Source organism: Vidua macroura (genome assembly GCF_024509145.1).
Source record: "Vidua macroura isolate BioBank_ID:100142 chromosome W unlocalized genomic scaffold, ASM2450914v1 whyW_random_scaffold_30, whole genome shotgun sequence".
In the NCBI taxonomy this organism is placed as follows: Eukaryota; Metazoa; Chordata; class Aves; order Passeriformes; family Viduidae; genus Vidua; species Vidua macroura.
In genome coordinates this window covers 5,267,791-5,276,995 of record NW_026530534.1, presented here as the reverse complement: position 1 = coordinate 5,276,995, position 9,205 = coordinate 5,267,791, and the positions used below count along the sequence as shown (strand labels likewise).

Below are 9,205 nucleotides of genomic sequence, written 5' to 3'. Positions count from 1 at the left end.
GCCCGGTAGGAGAAGTCACATCCCTCAATTTTGACAAAGTTACAGACACATAAATTAAACTGAGTCTCATTCATGCTTAGGTTGTCTATCATTACGGTGGGGCATGCTGTCCTGAGACAGACACAACCTTGTCCTATATATACAAGCAAAGTTGTTTGATTGCCTGAATGTTTTTCGAAGTGACAAATGCTTTGGTCCGTATCCAGACATGTGTCTTTATTACTTTCTAATGTCCCTTCACATATGTACCCTAGTTGTTTCCTCATGGAACAGGGCTCTAGGTTGATGGTTTGCCACTTTCCTCTAATTTCTCGTGCCCATGTTCTATATTCAGAAGGATACAACACAGTCCCTTCATGGTTTAATCCCAGGGGAACTATTGGGTGAATTAAACTCACCGATGCATTATGTATTGTTAGAACAAAGGCTGTTACTTTACTAGTCATAGGATTATAAGTAAAAATGACCAAAGTCCACCAAGCTTGCAGTTCCCTTTCTATATCGGATGCACTATCCCAAACAATTTTTCGGAGTTCAGCGGGCAATATCCCCTCTCCGCCTTCCCTGATAACTGCAGTGGCTACTGACTGCATCCATAGTTGTGCTTGAGTACACCCAAGAGCTAGTGAAATGTTTTCACTGGCTGTGCCTAATGCATTAATTATTACTTCATGGTCTTGCTCTTCGGTATTTTCCCACTCTGGTAATACTTTGGATAACTTCCAATGGTTGTCACCTAGTGCTAATAGGGAGGACTGTAAAGGTTGCTGTAATTTAACGAAGTCATTCCCCACTGTGGTTAATTTATTCATCAATACTTCTGAATCTATGGTGTTTAATACTCCCAGTCCAGTCCCTAGCAGCCCAGTGAGATCCCTTTTACTCCTAAAGTTAGAGGGCATTAGTTTTTGAAGCCAAATGGTCCAGTCCATGAAAGGATTTCTGAGAAATGGGGCACGCTCCGGCCGGATGTCTGAAGTGTTTACTTGTATTCCCATTTCTACTCGCTTCAGAGACCATTTTGGATTGACCAGCAGTTTCTGGATTCCTGTTTTCTTAATAGCATATGGCCCAATTCTAGTAATTGTGGGAGCTATAGGCTGCTCTTCTACTTCTGGGATGATTGGTCTTTGGGTAGTAACAGCTTTCCTTTGTGTTGGTGGGGTAGTTCTAGTCTTGTTCTTATGATAATCAATACATATTTGAGTGATATTAAAGTCAAGATCATACCCTCTCATTGCGCATCCCTCTAGTTTTAGTCTAAACTCAGGACATTTACTCAAACATTTGTCACAGCATTCAGGGCTAATCCGAATGAGTTTCATAGACGGATAATAAGCCTCATGGAACCCATCTTGCACAAATGCATAATTGCATCCCCAAACATTTCTCCCTTCCCACAAACGTGCATTTGTGACCTTTACAATCTCATTTAGGGCCTTACGAGAGTGGGGATCGTAGGCTCTTCCTTGGCACCGGTATATTCCAGTTACATTGTACCTGCGTGGCATTGTATTGGCTCCTGTTACAACTATGGCAGTGGCTATAATAGTTACGACCTTCTCCATTATGTTCATGATTTCTATAGGTCCATTTATTCGCTGTTCCGGGTGAGCTTCAGCTTCAGTTCGTTGTCGCCTGGTGTCACTTTCCAGACTCCCTCAGGGGCTTTCTTCACTCGGGAGTGATGGATCCAGGCCTTCTGTTCTTTGATCTTCATTGCAGTAAAGGTGGTGAGGAGCACCTGGAATGGTCCTTCCCACTGCAGTTCCAAGGTTTTTTTCTGCAAAAGACTTAACATATACATAATCCCCAGGTTGTACATCGTGTACTGGTCCATCTAATTCTCTGTTTTGAGCTCCAGCCACATATTTTTCAACTTCCCTCAGTTGTTTATTTAGGGCTACCATATACTTATGTAGGGTTTCCTCCTCTACTTGTGTCGGTGTGGTTCCTTCTTGAACTGCATATGGCCTCCCATATAATATTTCAAAGCGGCTCAGTTTTTCTTCTGTCCTTGGTTTTGTCCAGATTCGCAATAATGCTAATGGGAGAGCCTGGGGCCAAGGTAGGTTTGCCTCTTGACCCAATCTCACAATTTGTTGTTTAATCAAATGATTCATCTTTTCCACTTGGCCACTCGATTGAGGATGATATGGGGTATATAGCTCCCAGTCTATCCCCAGGTGGTGGCTAATCTGTTGCACAATTTTGGAAATAAAATGCGGCCCTCTATCTGAGGATATGGTGGCTGGAACTCCAAACCTCAGTATTATTTCTTGCAACAGTGCTTTGGTTACCTCTCGTGCTTTAGCTGTCCTAGTAGGAAAAGCTTCTGGCCAACCTGAAAAGGTATCAGTCAATACCAGGAGGTAACGATATCCCCCCTTTCTGGGTAATTCTGTGAAATCGATTTGTCACTGCTGCCCAGGTCCACAACCTTTCCCAATTTGTCCAACTTTAGGCTTTGGAATGTTTTTTGGGATTAGTTCGGAGGCAAAGGCTACACTAACGAGTTACTTGTATTACTGTACCCTGTAGTTTTCTAGCTATAATTTTTCCTTTCAGATGGTTATACAGGGCATCTATTCCCCAATGTGTCTTTTCATGTTCTTTCTGCACTAATGACCACAACAAATAGGAAGGCACTATAAGTCTCCCTTCTTCTGTTACAGCCCATCCTTCTTGATTATAATTTGCTTTTTCTGCCTTAATAAGTTTCTTATCCTTTTTATTGTACACTGGCTTACCTTCAATAGAAATTTTTCCATCTGGGATCAATGTTGCCTCCACTGTCTCCTCAAATACCTCGCTCTTGGCTGCGTCTTTTGCCTCTCTGTCCACCAGCATGTTCCCTTCTTCCAATTCAGAGCTCACTTTTTGGTGTGCCTTAATGTGCATGATGGCTACCTTCTCAGGTAGTTGTACTGCATCTAGTAGTCTCATTATCTCTTGTGCATGTTTAATATCCTTTCCTTGAGAATTCAATAGTCCTCTCTCTCTCCAAATAGCTCCATGTGCATGAATCACCCCGAATGCATACCTTGAGTCCGTGTAGATATTAATCTCTTTCCCTTTAGCCAGCTCTAAGGCTCGAGTTAAGGTGATTATTTCAGCCTTCTGTGCAGAGGTGTTTGCTGATAAGGGTCCAGACTCTATTACCTCTCTGCTTGTGGTAACCGCATATCCAGCGTGCCTTTTTCCACTGATGACATAGCTGCTTCCATCAGTAAACCAAGTCTCAGCACCTTCAAGTGGGATGTCCTTCAGATCTGGGCGGCTGGAGTAGGTGGCTTCAGTGGTCTCCAGACAGTCATGGATCACTGGTTCTCCCATACTCCCGCTGAGAAAGGAAGTTGGATTCACAATGTTAGTTACCACAATTTCAACATCATCTTGTTCTACTAGCACAGCTTGGTACTTCAGAAACCTCTGTGGAGAGAGCCAATGTCCCCCTTTTGCCTCAAGGACTGCAGACACTGTGTGGGACACTAGCACAGTCATCTTCTGGCCCAGGGTGAATTTGCACACTTCCTGGTTGTTCACTGCCACTGCTGCAACAGCTCTGAGACACCCTGGCCATCCTTTAGCTGCTGTATCCAGCTGTTTGGAGAGATAAGCCACTGCTCTCCGATACAGGCCCAAGTTCTGTGCTAATATTCCCAAGGCAATCCCTTGCTTTTCATGGGAAAAAAAGAAAAATGGTTTACTCACGTCTGGAAGTCCTAAAGCTGGAGCTGACATGAGGGCCTACTTTAGTTGATCGAAGGCTTGGGTTGCTTCTCTTGTCCACTGGAGATCGCTGCTCCCTTCCGTGATCAGGGCATATAGGGGCTTAACAAGTAACCCATAGTTATAAATCCATAGCCTGCACCACCCTGTCATGCCTAGAAAGGTTCTCAGTTCTTTCACTGTCTGAGGTCTCGGGGTCTGGCATATTGCCTCTGCAATCCTGGCCCAAGGTCCTTTGTCCAGCACTCACTTCATAACCCAGGTAAATGACTGTTTGCCTCACCATCTGGGCTTTCTTCTGGGATACTCAATACCCCTGCAGGCCCAAAAAGTTTAGGAGGCTTACTGTCCAGTCCACACATGTTTCCTGGGTCTGGGTGGCTATCAGGAGGTCGTCCACGTACTGGAGCAACTGCCCTTTTCCTGGTGGAGGTTCCCAAGACTCTAAGTCCTTGGCAAGCTGTTCCCCAAATATAGTGGGGGAGTTCTTGTATCCCTGTGGTAGTACACACCATGTGAGCTGATTCTTCTGTCCAGTTTTGGGGTTCTCCCATTCAAATGCAAAAATTTTCTGGCTGGCTTCGTGGAGAGGGAGGCAAAAGAAAGCATCCTTCAAATCTAAAACGGTAAACCAGATTAGTTCAGGTGTTAAACGAGTTAACAAGGTATAAGGGTTAGCAACTACTGGATACAAGTCTTCAGTTATTCTGTTAACAGCCCTTAAGTCTTGTGCTAACCTGTATGACCCATCAGGCTTCTTTACTGGCAAAATAGGAGTATTAAAATCAGATTGACACTCTTTTAACAGTCCTATTTGCAAAAGTTTTCTATAATTGGGCTAATCCCTTCTCTGTCTTCTTTCTTCAGGGGGTATTGTTTAACCCTCACTGGTCGTTCCCCTTCCTTGAGCTTGATTTGTATAGGTAATGCATTCTTTGCTCTCCCTGGTATATTAGAAGCCCATACCCCAGGGAATACTTGATCCATTATTTTCTTGAAGTTTTTCTCTTCTTCACTTACAGTTTCAATTTCCTTGGTTATTAACATTAGGCTTAACAACTCCACATATTGTTGGTCTTTTACCTCCAAGCTAATCTCTCAATTTTTAAATATTATTTTTGCATCCAGCTGCTCCAGCAGATCTCTGCCCAAAAGTGCAGATGGAGCATTAGGCATATATAAAAATCGGTGAATTCCCCATTGCTTTCCCAATTTATACTTTAATGGTTTGCAAAAATAAGCTCTTTCAGATTGACCAGTAGCCCCCTTCACCATAACATAATCATTTGTTAGAGGTATTAGGGCCTTATTCAACACCGAAAATGTTGCCCCTGTGTCCACTAAAAATTCCACTTCTTTTTCTTTATTCCCCAGTTTAACTATAACCAGAGGGTCCCCTAGGGTAGGGCCCTCCGGTCCTCCTCAGTCCTCCTTCGCATGAGCAACCACCCTTCCTCCCCCGCAATCACTTTTTCTCTGTTTATCACCCCTTCTTCGTTCCGGGCACTGGTTTTTCCAGTGTCCAAATTTCTTGCAAAATCTTTTCCCAGTCGGGGTGGTCCTTGTCTTGGCGGGTCTTGCTCACGCTTCTCCTTTCCTTCCTCCCTTACTACTGCTACTAATTTCTTCATCCCCTGTTTATATCCTTCCTCCCGATTACTAAAGACTCTCCAGGCTTCATCCAATAGAGTCTCCAAGTCTCGGCTGTTTGGGCCCCAGATCTTCTGAAGTTTCTGCCTAATATCTCCTGTGGATTGTCCTAAAAATAAATTTATTAGTTGTTGCATTCTTTCATCTGATCCAGGGTCCAGGGTGGTATACCTCCACATTGCATCCCGCAGGTGATCTAAAAATTCAGAAGGTGTTTGAGAGGGACCTTGTTTAACAGCATATAAGGCTGACCAATTTATGGTCTTAGGAATTGCTCGTTCTAGTCCTTTCACTATAAAGTCTTGATATCTTTTAAGCTGTGCTAATTCATCAGGTTCATTGGGATCCCACATCGGATCCTGAAGAGGAAATACATCTTTAATATCCTCTTGTGCTGGCACGCAAACATCTTCAGCTAAGTCCTTGGCTACCTTCAAAATCAACTGCTTCTCTGTTTCTGTTAAGGCATCAAGTAGTAAGTGTATATCTGCCCAATCAGGTAAATGCTGCTTAACCATAAACTTAAACCTTTTGGCAACCCCTATCGGGTCATTCCGATAATCCTTAGCAGTCTTTTCCCAAGCTTCCAAATCCATTGAGAAAAAGGGGACCTTAATTATCCTTGGTTCCCCGTCAGAGGTCATAGCTTGCCTTAAGGGTGCTTGTATGACTCTTTTAATTTGCTTTTCCAGTGTGTTAAAATACACCCTAAAGGGCTTCCTCTGGGAATTTCTTTGCTCTCATTTGCCCCCATGTTTAGGATTTTCCTTTTCAAAACGCCTTTTGATCTTATCCCAGCTCTTAAGCTTCACCTGGTATCCCTCTGGTACAAAAATATACTGGCCACACTCAACTCTAAGAATTTCCACCGGTTTCTTCAAGGTACCTGAAACCCCGTTTTCTTTGCCAACAAAATTCGTATAACTTTCTGTGTAGCCTCTTGCTCCTTTGTACGACAGAGAGCACAAATTCCAGTATTAGGTATTAGCCACCTATACCCTTTTCGGACCCACAAGTCCTGACAGACTGCACACCGAAACACAATCCACAGATTACAGCAGCAATCTTTCTTTGGGCAAGGGAATACCTCTGAACCAGGCTCTCGGTTCCTGTGCCTCCTGGTCCTGGTCATATAGCTATGCTAGTAAACAAAAGGGATAAAGCAACCTGTTAATTAATTTTCTTCTCAAAAAAAAGTTAGCAGTCCTTCTAAAACAGGGTTCAGAGCAGCAGCTGTTGATGAAAAAAACTTGTTATACCAAAAGGAAAAATGGGAAGAAAATTCTCTTTCATTAAATAAAAAAAACCCACACAATGTAACATACAATGTAGTTAAACACTCCAAGTTGCAAGTTATCAATCAACCATTAAATCAAAAAAAAAAAAAAAAACAAAAAAAAAACAGGCAGGGGCTTTTTCATGACCCCAAACACATTCAACAAAAGTTTTAACAGGATCTTGCTAAAAATCACAAAAACTCCAACCGGAGCACAGCACAAATCTTTCCACAAAAAGGGGGTAAGTTACCAATAAACACTCACCAAACTTAAATTTTCTAGGGGGTTAGTTGAAAAATGTATCCCGAGGTTACAGAGCCTGAACTCTCCTCTGGTTATTCGGGAAACAAATGACTCCCCAGTCGCCTGGACTATATCAGGAATAGTTTGGGCTTTTCACTCCGCTCTCTAACTAAAATAAACAAATTTAACTGACAAAGTCTTTCTCACTCTACAACATATCAAATAAAATCTCACAGCCTAAAATGCATGCTGTCTAAGCTCACACACAGCTTAATTCCCCTCTAACACACAATCTGAATTCAATACAAATACTTTAAACTAGTCTGTTCTCCCAAACAAAGTCAGTGTCCCTCTGCAAAGCATGCAGGGATTTCACAAACCTTTTACAACTTTAAACTCACAAAACTCATTAAAAACACTTACAAAGGTTAATAACACACACTAAATCACACAAATTATAATGCTCACAACACAAACTCTTGCAAACCACAACAAATACGATACAGAAATAGTTTTCCACAACTTAAATACACAAAATCACAAACCCACCAAACAAACACGGATCCGATTACAACACACACACACAGTGCTCGGGGTCACAACCAAAACTGTCTGCAATCCACAGCGGGACCCTTCTGGTCACAAAAAATTTGGACTAACTACTCAAATTATTGATTACTAAGGTGCACCTTTAAATTACAAGCTGAAACCAGAGTTACTCCTGCTTCAATCCAAATTCACAACACCACAGCTGCCGTCTCCACTACGAGACACAGACCACTAACCCCTGGTGCCGCTGTCTCCTCTGCGAGACACGGACTTCTAAACCCCTGGTGCCGCTGTCTCCTCTACGAGACACGGACCACCAACCCCTGGTGCCGCTGTCTCCTCTATGAGACACGGACCACCAAACCCTGGGTCCCCACTACGGGACACGGGTTACCAGACTACTGATACGAGACGTCTCTTGTGTCCTATTAACTGTTCATATAATAAGGTACCTTTCCCCAAATATAAACATAACTTTTGTCCGTAGTTCCAGGAGGTTCTGGTCTTTCCCCGGGTAGTCAGTGAGATCGCAGGATCCCCCTTCCCAGAAATTCCTGGGTGGGCGCCCAGAGGGGTCCCAGACCCCACCGGCCCCATGGCCAGAGAGAGCAGCTCTCCTGGCTGGCTCGCCAAAATGATTTATAAAGAAAAATGGATATTGATCTAGCACCAATATCCAACTGTGACGGACAAAAACTCTCTAACAGTTTAAAGTTAGAAAGTGTATGTTTATTGCGATGCCGGGCAGCGTGTGGGATAGCTCCCAAATACACACTGCGCCTTTCAAATGATTACAGAGTCCTTTTATCCACACAAGAATTGAATACCCAAAATACAAATACATATTCATCATTTTGGTACATCCCGTTCCTCGCTTCATATGCTAATCATTTCAAAAGCTATTAAGCATGCGTAGTTTGTTCCTTGAAATGGGTCGGTGGTCCCTTTCATGAGGAGGGGTCCCAAAATGCCGAAGTAAATGAAGTCTTCCTCATTCTGACCTTTCTACCTTTTCAATGCAAATATGACAAATGAACCTTGGTAGAACTCCCATTCCTTGTCTTCAATTGGTTTCAGAACAGAGGAGGCCCACAATGGTCTTATGTTCCTAAAAGCTATTTGTCAGTTTCTATATTCTTCATTATAAACCCAGCTAACTAAACATTGTGTTGACAAGCAATCAATTATTAGTTAACTAATAACTCTTAACTTCATCAAGGCCTACTTACAGAGTCCTTTTATTTTAATTAACTCTAGTAAGGCTTATCTCTAACTAAAATCTTAGCTCCTCTAAAATCTCTAAATCTCTTAAAATTTATGTTTCAGAGGCCTGAAAATTTATCCTTGGCCAGAAAATGACTGTACTAGTGTCCCAAACAGTATCTGCAGTACTAGAAATGAAAGGTAGGCATTGGCTTTCCCCACAAAGATTTTTGAAAAATCAGGCGACAATGGTAGAACAAGACGATGTGGAAATCATAGTAATTAACATTGTCAATCTAGCCTCTTTCCTCAGTGGAAATACAGGGGAACCAGAGCATCATGACTGTCTGGAAACCATCAAAGTGACACATTCGAGCCGTCTGAACTTGAAAGATAGTCCTGTGGAGAACACGGAAAACTGGTTCACAGATGGAAGCAGTTATGTCCTAAGCGGTAAAAGACACACTGGATACGCCATCACCACCAGCCAAGAAATAATAGAGTCAGGACCTTTGCCCATCAATACCTCTGCACAAAAGGCAGAGATAATT

General features: G+C 42.7%; 1 pseudogene; it reads right to left on the bottom strand.

The window, feature by feature from the left end:
- Nucleotides 1-1,594: 1,594 nt before the first annotated feature.
- On the bottom strand, nt 1,595-4,664 carry LOC128822713 (uncharacterized; annotated as a pseudogene).
- Between the last annotated feature and the right edge of the window lie 4,541 nt (nt 4,665-9,205).